This window comes from Caretta caretta, chromosome 1 (genome assembly GCF_965140235.1).
Source record: "Caretta caretta isolate rCarCar2 chromosome 1, rCarCar1.hap1, whole genome shotgun sequence".
Classification (NCBI taxonomy): Eukaryota; Metazoa; Chordata; order Testudines; family Cheloniidae; genus Caretta; species Caretta caretta.
In genome coordinates this window covers 85,038,148-85,054,200 of record NC_134206.1, presented here as the reverse complement: position 1 = coordinate 85,054,200, position 16,053 = coordinate 85,038,148, and the positions used below count along the sequence as shown (strand labels likewise).

At 40.5% G+C, this 16,053-nt stretch overlaps 1 long non-coding RNA gene across 2 annotated transcripts in view; it reads left to right on the top strand.

The window, feature by feature from the left end:
- LOC125637922 (uncharacterized) overlaps window positions 1–15,822 on the top strand; it is a 47,913-nt gene extending 32,091 nt beyond the window's left edge. For both annotated transcript variants that reach the window (XR_007357106.2, XR_007357107.2), the window contains 3 exons: window positions 4,850–4,948; window positions 5,955–6,079; window positions 12,045–15,822. This is a non-coding gene — a long non-coding RNA (uncharacterized LOC125637922). The remainder of the gene's footprint in view (window positions 1–4,849; window positions 4,949–5,954; window positions 6,080–12,044) is intronic.
- Window positions 15,823–16,053: the final 231 nt, after the last annotated feature.

Here is a 16,053-nt window from a genome sequence, read left to right as displayed (position 1 = left end):
AGTCATCGACTACAAGACAGGCCTAACAAAGAAAGTAGCAGAACGCCAGTAGCTGTCACTTTCAGCCCCCAACTAAAACCTCTCCAGCACATCATCAAGGATCTACAACCTATCCTGAAGGACGACCCATCACTCTCACAGATCTTGGGAGACAGGCCAGTCCTTGCTTACAGACAGCCCCCCAACCTGAAGCAAATACTCACCAGCAACCACACACCACACAACAGAACCCTTAACCCAGGAACCTATCCTTGCAACAAAGCCCGTTGCCAACTGTGTCCACACTATCAGAGGCTCGTTCACCTGCACATCTACCAATGTGATATATGCCATCATGTGCCAGCAATGCCCCTCTGCCATGTACATTGGCCAAACCAGACAGTCTCTACGTAAAAGAATAAATGGACCCAAATCAGAAGTCAAGAATTATAACATTCAAAAACCAGTTTGAGAACACTTCAATCTGTTTGGTCACTTGATTACAGACCTAAAAGTCACAATATTACAACAAAAAAAACTTCAAAAACAGACTCCAACGAGAGACTGCTGAATTGGAATTAATTTGCAAACTGGACACCATTAAATTAGGCTTGAATAAAGACTGGGAGTGGATGTGTCATTACAAAAGGTAAAACTATTTCCCCATGTTTATTTCCCCCCCCCCACTGTTCCTCACACATTCTTGTCAACTGCTAGCAATGGCCCATCTTGATTATCATTACAAAAGGGGTTTTTTTGTGTGTGTTTTTTTCTCTCCTGCTGGTAATAGCTCACCTTAACTGATCACTTTCCTCACAGTGTGCACAGTAACACCCATTGCTTCATGTTCTCTGTGTATATAAAATTGTCCTACTGTTTTTTCCACTGCATGCATCCAATGAAGTGGGCTGTAGCCCATGAAAGCTTATGCTCAAATACATTTGTTAGTCGCTAAGGTGCCACAAGTACTCCTGTTCTTTTTGCACAATTATGTAGTTATTATGGGTTCTGAAAGGTTCATGTCAATCAGGACTGCAAAAATCATGTAAGTGTTTGGGGAGGAGGGGACTACTATTAAAATGGTATGAAGGAAATTAACAGGATTCTATCAAATGAAACAAATCAACAATTTAGAACTCTCAAATTTATGACAGTGTGCCTTTATATTATCTGTTTGCAAAACTGCTGTTGATTGCATCGTATTGAATAGTGTTTGGTCTGAAGTTTTACTTTTAGTAGTTCATGAAAGAGTCTATTTCCTCTCACTTCATGTCTAATTTCTGTTAAGAGATATGTGATCAGCTTCAGCTATTCATAACTGAGATGGAGAATGGGACCAAACCACTTTGGGTTTTGTATAATAAAACAAAGCCAATACCTTGAAGTCCATCTGTAAATCACTTAATCACCAGTGCAGATAATGGAACACAGATACTTCATTAAAACTTATTCTGCACTAGATGCAATTCCTGATTTGCTCTATGTGTAAGCAGCAGTTCTGCATTTGAAAAAAGGATTTCAGTCAGACAGATTTAGGCAGTAATCAAACTTGCATTGCTAACATGTTCAGGTTCCCAAAAGAACTGGATCACAACTAAGATAACATTCTCCAAGATCTGTCTATATATTCAACCGTTCAGAACTTATAAGGTTATCTGTAATGGTCTCAGTTGGTAACTCCCAGTAATATTACATATATAGCTGTGGTCCAGTCTTCAGCTGAATGAAAAGGTGCAAGCTTCCCTGTCCTCCCAACAAAATAATTATGTTAAAACAATCCACATTTAGCAAACACGGCAAGATAGGAATGCACAAAGACCCTAGGATGCAAACCTAAGTAGCGAACAGCAGCTATACAGCCTCTCCCAGATTTATCTATGGTGAGTGTCAATCAAATAGTTCTCCACAGTGCCCAATCTCTCCAGCATTAGGTAGTTTCACATAAATAGTAGACTGGTCAGATAAAATGGATGTAGTGAGCTTGGTGTGATCCACCTATCAAGAATACTTCAGACCATACCAACTCACTAACATTCTTAATGGTCCTGTACACATTTTGAACAGGAGTAACAGAAGTATACCATGAGGAAACATACTTCAGATGGACAATAATTGAATATTGCCCTCTGGCATCCATCAGAAAGAAAGAAAAAACGGTGAATAATTCAAGATCTAGCACAACTGTCCTGCTAGTGTCTGCAGATAGGTCAACTATTTATGGTGAACTTTATCAAAATTTATTAGATGACAGTCAGCATGGACAACTGAATTTAATCCATCACTCAAAGAAGAAAATCACTCAAAATAACTAACACAGTGTACATTAAATATCCAGTCCTAAAAGCAAATTATCTTGGGTTAAAGAGATCTGAGGACTGCAGATATTTCTGGAATTGCTTCACCATGAGCTTCTTAATAACACTACCCTGAAAAAGGAAGATTTGAGGGAAGGTGAAAAGAGATTTGAAGTATAATGAGGAAACTCTTTAGCAAGGGTTTATTAATTGTTTAGAACAGATCAGGAAATTTTTACGAAGCTTCTCCCTCCCCAATCAGAAAATGCTAAATTGTCAAAACTGAACTTTTTACATGAAATGGTTGATTTTGATTTTTTTTTTTACTTGAAAAAATGTCAGAATTGCCTAAACAGTTCACTTAGACATTTTCAAAATGAAAAAAAAACCAACAACCTAATTTCCTAGTACAAAATGACTTTTTGGTTTGAATTGTAAGCTAATTATAGTTACACATTTAAAAGAATAAAAGATGGTTGAAATCTAAATGAAAAATTTAGAAATTACTGAACCAAAATGTTTTGATTGAATCAATTGATGATTTTTTTTTTTCAGATTTTTGGTTCATGAAAGTTTGAGATTGACTTTTTAATCCTAATTTGGGACAGATATTCTTTTTTTTTTTTTTCTGGTCTGGAAAAATTTTCACAGGATGGGGAAACTATTTCCCAGGCAGCTGTACAACTGCATCTTTAAGAGAAGCTGGCATCTCCAGCCAAGCTCTTTTTACTCTCTTTCCCCTCCTGTAAAAGAAGGCGTAATCCTACTGCTCTGCCACTTTATTTTCCTGCAACTGCTTGTTTAGATTGAGAAGGGTTGCGGGGAAGGATATGGAAGTTCTTCATATCTTCCCCCCAGGCCTGCAGGAAGTACCAGTCAGCAATTACTTCAGCTCTTTCACCCCCAAATCTTGGGGAGGGAGGCTAGGTGGAAGTCTTTATGCCAGGCATGACATAGGGGGTGGGGGAGCTAGAGGTTTCTTCACTACTAACTGGCCTGGCACAGGCAACTGAGAGCGAGTGAGTCTTTTTACCTTCACCAAAGCCTGACTGGTAGTGTCGGCTGGGTTTCTCTCCACACACATTTTCTCCCAGGCCTGACTGGGGGCAGAATGCAGTCGCTCTATCCCCTCCCCCAACTGAAGTTAAAGGAAGTTTACCAATGACTTCCAAGGGAACAGGATGAGGCCCCCAATGTGTGTGTTTTTCCAAGCCTTTCCAATTGCTCATAAACAATCAACAGTGTCAGTATTTGACATTGATTTATCCTCCAGGTGTCAAACAGTAAAAAAAAAAAAAAAAATCATAAATAATGACAAGAAATAGGTCCTCTAACAAATTGAGACTTCAAAAGCAAAAGAGTAAAGGTCATTAACAAATAAAGCAACTTATCCCTATAGAAACCTCCTACAGGGAGAGCAAAAATCAAAATGCTGTACAAGAAAATAACTTTAATTTAAAGAACAAAACAGCTTAAGAGCCTCCAAAGACTAAATAGGACCCTAAAGACACAGTGATTAAGAAAAAGGCTTGCTGCTCATTAGTTCCTGGTCTTCCTCTGAGGCAGTCTTCCTTTGAGACGGTTTTCATTGAAGAAAATGAAAAGAAATGGGGATTGTTACTGTATTGATTTTATAGGGAAGGAAACAAGTTCATATTTAATCAAAAAATATAAGCTTGCCAGTTTCTAAGCACAGCGTCTGCCCAATTTCCTGTAGAGGAGTGATATTAATTCTTATGATGCATTGTTTTCACTACATGATAATCAACTTTTGCAGAAAAGTCCTGGAGGAGATGGAGCTACCTGAATATATGGGATTAAATCTTCTCTTTGTGAACCTATAGAGTATAATGTAGTAACTGAAGACATCTTCTTTGAGAAGAATAAACATTAATTTCGCAAAAAGAAAAGTAGTACTTGTGGCACCTTAGAGACTAACCAATTTATTTGAGCATGAGCTTTTGTGAGCTACAGCTCACTAGAACAATGAACAATCCTCCCAAAACTTGCACCCCCCCTTTCCTGGGAAATGTTGGATAAAAAGCCTCACCAATTTGCATAGGTGACCACAGACCCAAACCCTTGGATCTGAGAACAATGAAAAAGCATTCAGTTTTCTTACAAGAAGACTTTTAAAAAAAAGAGAAGTAAATAGAAATAAAGAAATCCCCCCTGTAAAATCAGGATGGTAGATACCTTACAGGGTAATTAGATTCAAAACATAGAGAACCCCTCTAGGCAAAACCTTAAGTTACAAAAAAGGTACACAGACAGAAATAGTTATTCTATTCAGCACAGTTCTTTTCTCAGCCATTTAAAGAAATCATAATCTAACACATACCTAGCTAGATTACTTACTAAAAGTTCTAAGACTCCATTCCTGGTCTATCCCCGGCCAAGACAGAATATAAGTGAGCTGTAGCTCATGAAAGCTCATGCTCAAATAAATTGGTTAGTCTCTAAGGTGCCACAAGTACTCCTTTTCTTTTTGCGAATACAGACTAACATGGCTGTTACTCTGAAACCTAACATTAATTTCCTCATTCTTCCTTGGATAATATGTATTCCCTTTCCAGCATACTGTCATCCAACACAAAGGAAACATTGGAGCCATTCCTCCATAGGGCATTATGCAACAAGGAAACTGTTCTTCAGTTCCTGAAGCTGAATTCAAGGTCAGTTGCTAATAAAGTTATCATTTATAATTTGACCATGGATAGAAATTCTGGGATTGCAACTGATACACCAGGAGCTTCCTTTGCACAATAATCATATGTCAGTGCACTTGGACCTCCATAGGCCACAGGAGGATCAAAGAGATGTCAAATTCATATGGCACCTTAGAGACTAACCAATTTATTTGAGCATCCGATGAAGTGAGCTGTAGCTCACGAAAGCTTATGCTCAAATAAATTGGTTAGTCTCTAAGGTGCCACAAGTACTCCTTTTCTTTTTGCGATACAGACTAACACGGCTGTTACTCTGAAACGTGACAAATTCAGTTTGTCTCTTAGCTGATTCCTTTGACTGTGTTCACTTCCTGCATAACTTGTGACAGGAGTAAAGTGAGAACGGTCATAATTCATAGCCCACTCTGCTACACCTCAAACTTTCTCAATGAACTGAATATGTGACAACTCAGCTGTGGGACTCATCCAAGTGTACTGTCTTGAAAGACTTCAGTGACAATGCAGATAATGATTCCTCACGGTTGGCCCAATGGGGGTTTTACTGCCATGAGAACAAACCTTTTGCAGATGATTTCTGACTGAAATCATAAAGGTTGATTTCTACTGAAGTCTAAGAGTTTGGGATGTATAAAAAATTCTCAGTTGGACCCTTAGCTGAATTTAGCTCTCATGTTAGTTAAGAACTCATAGAACAAGTTAAAAACTGGAATAATGCAAGTAATATTGAAACTACCTATGACAGGTTAGAACAGCCTGGAAAGGGATCAGTTACCTGCCTGTCATGTGATTCAGCAAGGAGTTAAAGGGATGGATGTGTCCCTCTTCCAGTGGAGGAGAGAGAATTGCAAAGGGAAAGGCCTATGTAGCCTGTTTTCTGAGTTTGTGTCTGAATCAATAAACATGCCCTGAGGAAAGAGTCTGAAAGATGTGGGAATAGAACTGAGTTTTCTTGGGCAGGTGCGGGTGCTGATCAAACTACTCTATCCTACAGAGCCCTAGAAATGCTACTCAGCCTTGACCTGCTGCTCAGCACCAAGGGTTTTTGGATCTCTTTTGATTAGCAACTGATTATATGCTGAAATCTGATGTTCAGAAATTATGCACAACAGGAATAAGGTAAGAACATGCACTCAAGTTTCCAGAGGTGAATGCATTAACTCATCAGGAACCTACTCCCTCCTGAGCCACCAATTTCTTTTTAACTGTTGTCAAGCACTATAGAATACCTGGTTTATTAAGTCAAATTTCATTTCATTCTGCAAGAGCATAGCAATTTTAATGTCTGATATTGACATAGTTCAGTGACAGAGTTTTTGAATAATACAGAATTTAATTGTATAACACAAATGTTTTTATCAGCTTCCTGAGATTCAAAGGTGATTTTTGTATGTTTTTTAGTTCATACATTCAAATAGCAAATGGTTTTTAATGGTTTCTTAGATTTCCTGTGTGCTCTTAACTTCAGTTTTAAAAGTCAGACATTTCTGAACTCTAGAATATTTTATTTATAAAAGCATGAGTGTAATGGGGTCTACAAACCCCAGGCTGAGCAGAGACAGAGGTGGGAGCAGAGTCTCGCCTGTTTATGAGCAAACAGCTTGATCACCACCCCCCACTCAGCTGCCAATTATGGAGGCAGACACCCACAGCTGCAACGTAACAAGAACAAGGTCTGCTGTGAAGGGGACAGTACAGAGATGGAAGGGGAGGTAGAAGGGCCTGGGATAGCAAAGGAGTGAGAACCCTGCACCAGGATACCACGAAGAAAACAGCTGAGGAGGAAATTGCAAGTTTTAAAATGGAAGGGCTGATAGACTTAATTGGCAGTGAGAATCCAGGAACTGACCTGACTGAGAACAAACTTAGGAGGTCCAATCAGGAGAAACAGAGACCTCTCAGAAGACCACACCAGAAGATGATGAAAATGAAACATTTACTTATTTGAATCCATTTTGAAGATGAGCATTCTTTAGCACAGCATTATAAAACTTTTAATGTATGGTAACGGCATCCAACCAGACGATGAACAACACGTTCATGTGCTGTAGACGTACACCCCAGCTTGCCACACACTAATTCTCCAGCTAGACACCTCAATGTCTAGGATCTTGATTATTTTGCCTATCGTGCTCTATTGCTTGCAAACCAGAGCCGTTGTTCTGCGAGGTGCTGAGCCCTTCACTCCTGCTGACATCAATGTGGGCTGAGGACAACAAATGCACTGTAGGATTGGACCTGCAAATATAGCATTGAAATATTATTTCTGATAAGGCGGGGCTGAGTATTGTTTTAAAATTACTTTTAAAAGGATTGAGATGATCATTTTAGGGATTACAAATCTTTGGCATCTCCTGGATATTCTATGGAATCTTGAGAAGACTGGGCATTTATGGCAATTATTTATTTGTAAAGTAATTTCTGAGGTTTTTTTCTTTGGTTAAAATTAGTCTAATCAGGATTTACACGTAGTAGAGGTTTCAGCAAGTAATAGTACCGCATTGTATGTCTCATTGATCTCTGGTTATAAATATTGAAACAGGAACCCCGTTTCTAGTTTTACATTATAAATAATGTAGCTCTTTGAAGGAAGATTATGTAGCATATTATCAGCTCAAAACACTTTAGCTTTTGTAAGATATTTTTGAACTCAAATTTGATGACACTGTTAAAACCACAAGCAGTAGTGCAGCTATAGCACTAGTGGATTTTCCCCCTCACACTAGAACTTACTATCTTATGTGGACTTCTATAACTATATATATATATATATATGTAACCCTTCTGCCAGGCCAAGTTGATAGCAGCAAGGGCCGGGTTCAGTACACAGGGGTTCCCTCTCATTAAAGCAAATGCAAAACTGGCTCGAGCCCCCACCCAGTGACCTGGGAAAATCTTACACACCCCCTGGGCGCCTCAAGGAGGCAATACTTCCCCTCTCGCAAGCACGGCGTCTCGGTGTAGTAGAGAATCTTTAATAACATGAGGTAAACAACATCAGCATTAAATTGGGGAAACACCACAACTAGTGTTCATTAACCAAACCATGAACACCGACCCACCCCAGAAAAATTGGGCCACATCCTTTCCCTCAGGCTCTTGAGTCCCAGAACCCAAACGTCTCTTGAGTCCAGCAATCCACAAATCTCCCAAAGTCCAAAAAAAAGTCCAGCCCCGGAGTTCAAAAGTTCATCTGCAGAGTGTTACTCCCCAGTCTGGCTAAAATGTGCCTGGGTGTGGGGGAAAGAGGTAAGGGGCACCTTACGTGTCCTGAAGCTGACTGCCTCACAGGGCTCTGCTCCGCTCCACCACGACCGGTTTCGCTCTGCACAGCTTGCCGTCTCACGACCGGCTCCGCTCAGCTCGCCGTCTCACGAACACACCGCCGTCTCACGACCGGCTCCGCTCAGCTCACCGTCCACGAAAACACCGCCGTCTCATGACCGGCTCCGCTCAGCTCGCCGTCTCACGAACACACCGCCGTCTCACGACCGGCTCCGCTCAGCTCGCCGTCTCACGAACACACCGCCGTCTCACGACCGGCTCCGCTCAGCTCGCCGTCTCACGAACACACCGCCGTCTCACGACCGGCTCCGCTCAGCTCGCCGTCTCACGAACACACCACTGTCTCACGACCGGCTCCGCTCAGCTCGCCGTCCACGAAAACACCGCCGTCTCACGACCGGCTCCGCTCAGCTCGCCGTCTCACGAACACACCGCTGTCTCACGACCGGCTCCGCTCAGCTCGCCGTCTCACGAACAAACCGCTGTCTCACAAACAGCTCTGCTCACCCTGCCGTCTCACAAATAGCTCCGCTGCACACTAGATCTTCCGGCTCCCCACTACTTGACACAGTGCTCAGTGATTTCAGCTCTCAGTGATTTCAGCTCTCAGTGATTTCAGCTCATAGTAGTAGGAGCCTTAGCTGGTGCACCATGAGGCTGAAGTGAATTCAGCACAGTACCAGTAACAAAACTCTTAATAGACCCAAAATTAGCTCTGACATTCCACAGTGGAGAGAGACAGAGGTGCAATTGGTGCTTCAGGCCCTCACAAAGGGGCCTACACCACCAGGCACTAATACCTGTCTCAAGTCTCTCTCAATTCACAGAGTTTTGGAACCCATGTCCCTTGCCTAGTGAGTGCTACTCAGTTGATGGTGAGTCCTCCATCATAACAAAAAGGCCAAGTACAGTTCCAAGCACAGTTCCCATAATCAGGGTACTAACACTTTATTCTTCCCGCCCCAATAACAGAGACACTGGGGATCCCACAGCAGCCAAAGTGACCATTTGGGCAGTTATGGCCTCATTCTAGGTGGGGTGGGTGTGCCTATGCAAATGAGATCAGCCCCTGAAGTTCTTTTCCACAACTTGCCACACCTCACCACCAGATGTCAGGGTGGAGCCTACCCTGTCTCTGCTTATATATATATATATAATATAAATATAAATATATAAAAAGATTAAATAGAACTGTGAAAATAGTAAACATCAGAAAATTTGATGAGTATAGAAGATTTTCATGGTTAAAAGAGAAATCAAACTTAGAGACAGTGAAAAGTTTTAATTAGATCTGATTTGAGACAGAACATGGTCTCATTGACAAGGCACAGGAAAGGGAATCAGGACTGGTCATGGAACACAATTAGTCTCCTATCTCATGTGACCTCAGCCAAATCACTAAACATCCGTGTGATTTAGTTTCCTGTCTGAAAAGTGGGTAGTAAATTGTTCCTACCTCATAAGGGAGCAGTAGGGAGAAGCATACTACCACTTATGAGTTGACAAGACACTCATTGACTTAAATGAGTTTGGATCAGGCCTGCACTATAGTGATGAGTGCTTTAGGAAGGACTATAAATAGCCTTTAGCACCTTCATTATAGGGGGAAATTAATTTTTTCAACCACCTCTCCAGGGAAATATACACACCTCAATCAAAAACCCATTGTTCAATGTAAATTTACTTAGACAAAAACACCAGGAAATATTTTCATTTTGTTTCTTCACGAGACAGACATTTTATTAGGAGGCTGGAAATGGAATTATAAACTGTCTCTTGATAAAAATAAGATTTCTCCATTAGACAAAAAGACACATGTTTTAAGATTAAAAAAAAAAAAAAAACTTACAAAAATTCTTTAAGAAAAGATTGCGGAATTTAAACATGAGTCATTCTGGTATTGCAGCTTCTCTTTCAAGCTGAACCATCTTCTCATTGACAATAATGGGGATGTTCATTTTCCTGAAAGATTTAGAATAATAGAATGAGCCATTCAAAGAAGCATAAAGGCTCCTGATGCCTGTCTATATTTTGTATGTCTTATTATGGTATATTATGTCATCATTTGTTCAGTGCTGAGTAGAGCTGGGTGAAGTGTTTTGCCCAGAACATTTTTTATCCCACTGAAAAATGTTGATTTTGGTGAATTGCTTCAACTGAAAACAAACAAACAAGGTCAAAAGGAATAATTGACATTACCAAAACAAAATATTTGTAGATTTTTCAGGCTAGATTTACACAGACTTTAAGTGCCATTCATGAAACTGACGGGGAGGAGGAGCTCACCCTTCTACCCTATAGCTGAGTGGTTAGGATGCTTACCTTGTTTGACTCCCCATTCTGGTGCAGGGACTTGAATCTAATTGAATCCCCCTCCAAGATAAGTGCCCTAACTGCCAGCCTATTGGGTATGATGCTGTGGGTCTCTCAGTCTCTCTTGTAGAAACTATTCTATTTTGTATAACTTATTCAATGTGTAACTCAGCCCTGAGGTGTGTCTTCAGCCTTCTCTCTTCAGGGTTATGGGTCCTGGGTACATTTTATAACGGCACCTGACACCTGGTGCCTCCACCCAAGGAAGCCAGCCTCCCCCCCCCCCCCCCCGCGGAACCTCCCCCTCATCCCAAAGGAAGCCTCCCCTCCCCCCGCATTTAAGAGAAAACAAAGGGCCTGTCTCTTGGGAAAACATTTCACAAACAATCTGTTACAGAGAAGTACCACTCAGAATACAAATAATAAAATAGTTCTCACAATTCCCAGAGTAATAAAACAGTAACTATGGCTTTGACACGTATAGAGAGCTCTGGGGACAATGGAAAAAGGGATCAGGATAATAAAAGGCAAAAACAACAATTCATAAACTCTACCCCTCCTAAAAGTACAGTCCATACAAACCATTCTGTGCTCTCTCCCAGCACCTGCCTATGCAATTAGTGAGTTTTAGGCTCAGTCTTTGATGGGTTGTGCATGACTGATGTCAGTGGATGGCTTAAAACAAAATCAATATACCAGGGTGATCTTACAAAGTATCCACACCAAGGATGGTAAGATGGTCCATGTGGCTGTTTGGTCTGAATCCCAATGCGCAGTTAGGCTGGCTCTTGGTAGCGTGACTTTGACTCTCCTGAGCTTCTGAGTTTCTGGTCTGTGCTGAGCTGACACTGTTCAATGTCCCAGAAATTCAAAAAGAACTCAGTCTCCCCTTGGGTAAGAATGTGGAGGGTTGAAGGGTCCTGCCCGGCTGCAATGTTTCTCTCCCTGATATACTCCAAAACACAGCCAACACCAAACCGTTTGTCTCTGAGTGCACTGCTTATGATTGATTCTTGTAGTATTGCTAGCCAGTTCTACCTTTACCCAGGACCCTAGCCAGCCTGGGAAACTGAGTGCTGAGCCAGGTTTCCTGTAGCTCGATTCATACTCCATGAGGGCAAGTAGTCAGAAAAGCTGCTTTGCAAAAGGCCATGTGACCTGTGTGGGTTGGGAGAAGCTGAACCACAGGAGCAGTCAGCAGGTTGTTTTTTCCTAACTGAAGCATTTTGCAGCACATTAGTGATATTGTTAACTTTCAAGTAGGGAAGCCCTGGCAGTGTTAATTACAGAAAGGGGAAATTGGTAGGGAAAACTCATTTCTTTTATTTTAATTGTATACTTTGAATGTTTGATTTTAACGAAAATGTTTAAGCAACATTGTCTCAACTACTAACATTAATCAATTTTTTCTCTTATTTGAATGTGGTGATAAGGAAAGAGTCATTTATAATTGGCTATTCTCATTTTTGTATTTTTCTTGTAACAGGTTTCTTTTTTAAACTGAGTGGTTGGTTAATTAGTTAGCTGACTAGCTAAGTGAGTGATTTCAGCAGAGGAGGAGGAAGAGTCTGCATGGATTCCAGTTGGAGGTTTCTACAAGCAAGAGGAAAGAAGATATTGTTACAGTGCTTTTGACTCAGCAGACTATATAGCTTTTGGTGATAGAAGACTGTAACTCAGCCTAAGCTTTTGGGAACTCTGAGTTACATCTCACTGTGTTTCTGTGGGAGTGACCTGTTTAGATATATATTTTTTCTTCATTTATGCCTATGTATAACTGAAGATAATACATGCGGATTATAAAGTATCTAGGTTATGTTGTAAAAAAGTTGTTCGTTATGTTTAATCATCATATTCTATAAATTGGTACTTAATTCTTAAGTTCATTCCTTTTGTTCTTTTTGGATGTGGCTGTGGGAAGGCTGACCCTGTGCAGTCTTTGCTGAAAATCCTCAGTGATTGAATTCTGAGTGTATATGTGCTTTTCTATGGGAGTTTGGGTTTTTAGGCACTGGAGAAGGGCAGTGAAATAAAGGTTATAACTGTGCCATCGTTGCTGCTGTAATCCAGGGGCGAATCCCCTAGAGGCATAGTGTGGTATTTCAGGAACATCATCTCCAAAAGGGTTACAAATGTTATTGAAGCAGGGAGTGAAACCCGGGTATCCACCCCATTCCACATGAGTGCCCTAACCCCCAGGTTATAGATTAACTCTCATACTGTCTTTCTGGCCCAGTGACTATCCAAATATTTTATACAAAGTGGAATAGCTTCAATAGGTGAGACTGAAAGAGATGTACAGCAGAATAGCTAGGAGCCTGGTGATCAGGGCACTCCCCTAGGTTCAAGCTCCTACTCTAGAATAGGCGTTCAAACCTGAAACTCAGGTGCCCTAACCATGTGGCCATTGGTTAGAGGTGGGGAGGGGGCACCAGAACTACCTTTTTTCATTAACTTCATTTTCTTGCTTTCATCAAAAAGGTTAAACATACTCAAAATGAAATTTTCTGACATTTCTTGCTTCACCAAAAAATTCAGTTTTGGTTTGAGCTGAACCATTATTTTTAAATTTTTCAGAACTGCCAGCAAACTAGAAACATCAGTTATTTGCCCAGCTCCAGTGGGCAACTGGGGTTTAACAAGACCCACAAGAAAGCACTGACCCTCTCACAGCCAGCTACATAGAAAGGAACAACACAAAATGTAAAAAGAAGACCTGGAGATCCCATTTTAGAGACTTGCTTTATTTGTTAATGGTTGAGTAACAGTATTTTTAGTGATGTGGGTCAGCTTTTGTGGAAGTATGGTAGCAGTGAATTTAGATGTGAGATTTTAGAGGAAATAGGGAGGAGACTTTGTACATGGGGATAGGGGGAGTTGGAGGCATAAAATGTAAGCTGAAAGAAAACATGAAGGGAGAGGTGAGTCTGGATTTGTTGTGCAAGAGAGGAGATGCATGTTAAGAAATAAGAGAAGAAAAAACGTGGGGGCAGATGTGTGCAGGGACTTTAGTTCACAGTGGATTTACCTCACTGACTTGGATAATATATTCGATACAAAAGAGAGCATTAAGACTTCAAAATGAAGCTCTGAAAAGTGAAGAAACATCAGTGCTAAAGTTGCATGTTCACTAATGTTCATATGCATTATGATTGCCTTTAATAACATAACCACCAATTATTATTTCTGCAGAACCCCTGCCTTTTTGGGGTGAAATTCATTTAATCATTCAGAGAATCCAATACAAATGCAGTGTAGGGAGATTGTAGGTGGAATGACCATTTAGGGGCTGCTTGAGGAAAGGGTTATCCACACTGGTCCGTATAAGCTAGAAAGAAAGCTGCATTAGATGTGGGCCACGGGAATCATATTTTTACATATCCAGAAATAGCAGCTAAAAACAGGGGGAAGGCGTGCTAATAAGCAGCCCTACACTTGGGTCCTAGGCTTGGGGCTGAATTTTGCACCTACCCATCTAGGGCCTGATACTTTTTTTTTTTTTTTGCCATCCCAGATCAGACTAGGCCAGCATCCTGTGTCTGACTCAAGCACTTGCTTCAGTGGAAGGTGCAAGAAATGCCATAAAAGACAACTATAGATAAAAACTGTCCATAGGGGAATTTTCTTCCTAGACTCGATCTGCATATTTTAGGCTAATGCCTCTGTCTTCTATATAGCTGAGAAAAACACATCAAAACCAAGTGCTTTCACGTAAAGCCAGCACTTTATTAGTCTCCAGCACTCTCATCAGAATGCCTTTACTCAAAGTCTCTGTTTTATTTAGTCTCAAGCACATTCAAACACAATCGGTTACAGAGTACCTCAAACAATTAGTTATACCACAAGTCTGGAGCAGTCTTCAGGTGATTCAGCAGCAGATTTCTGATGGCCAGCCTTCGATCTGTGGCTGGAGATCTTTCCAATGTGTCCACAAAGTGATCCACTTGACCCAGACCGACAATTCCCCTCTTACAACCCAGAAGGTACAAAGACAGGTCAATCAAAACTGTTACATAGCTGACCAAACAAAATCAACCATTAGGCAAAAGCAGGAATTACAAAAAAACATGTCACTAAAAAAACACATTGTTAAGCAAGAGGTTTGAGCCATTAGTCTGGCAGTTGTATTTCCCCATAATGACAATCCTAAGATATAGCCAGACTTCCTTTTTTTCCAAAGATGTTTACCCCAGCATATCAGAGAGGGCTTTGAGTCAAGTGCATTTCTTATGATAGTTGCCTACCCTTCTCAGCTTGTCTTAGTTATGCTAAGTTCCTGAAAAGGCCTATTAAATGGCTAAATGAAACAAGCAGAATAATTGATAGTCCATCTCAAGAATCTGCAGTGGCCTGGACATCTGTCTGGTTGCTTAAAATGCCCATTTTCAAAGTCAAATGTGCATTCTAGAACTTAGACTTAATTAACAAAATACCCTCTTCTCAAACAAAGTTTAGCTCACCCCCAAAGTCTTTCCAGCATTTTTCAGACTTTGCTGTTATCCTTTTTTTAGGAAGCAAACCCACTGTCAGCTTTCTTCCTAGGTGAAGGTTTTTTACTGTGTCTGTATCCCCACAGTTATAGTCCAAAACATACATTGTCTTCACGTGAAAATTGGACTCCCTCCTGCTGTTTTATTTCTTCCTGTAAATTTCCTCTCCTGAAGATTTCACAGTCCCTTCATTTGCATTTGGCTCAGACTGTAAATGGACAGCCATTGGAAGCCATGCAATACATAACTTACATGTAGCCAGACAAGTAGATAAACAAGATTTTCAGGCAAGAGATGTTTATCACCTTCTGTTGACCAGTCCCAAGTCACAGACTTTGGGAATAATATATAGAATAATTTTATCTGATGAAGATGCAGATGCACATATCCTCAGACCATTTTTGCAGATCACGAATCGGATGCACATACAAATTTTGTATACACACAGGGCTCTACCTTTATGTAACCCTGTGCCCTATGTCAGTCAGTGCCAAGAGGTACCCAAGTTACAACATCCCTTAGGAGAAATAGAATTATCCAGTATAATGTAACTGCAGAGGTTTTCATTATCCATTTATATGGATAGCATTAGTAAGTGGTATTTAGGCATGACTGAGACAACTGAAGACTGAGAAGTGATTGGTTTCAGGAGAAGGGAGGAAGTGCAATGTCCTGCTGGGTTTTTTTACTGTATTCTTTAATGTCAAGGGAATCTGGAGGGTATGATGTAACTGCATGTAAATCCAAAAAATACATTAAAATATGATAATCTAAGCCTTTCAGGTGTCATATGTTAGGGAATTCTCTAGGTTAAATATACATTTCTGTCTGTCTACCAATTTTTCTCTATGCTAATATTAAACTCTTATTTTTATTATGGATAAAAATAAATTATTGATAGTACAAGATAGTTTTTGTTACAAGAGTATTAGAAAGAATGTCAAATGTACAAAATAAGGAATGCATCAAACTTAGAACAGCATAAATATGTATTATACGTATTAT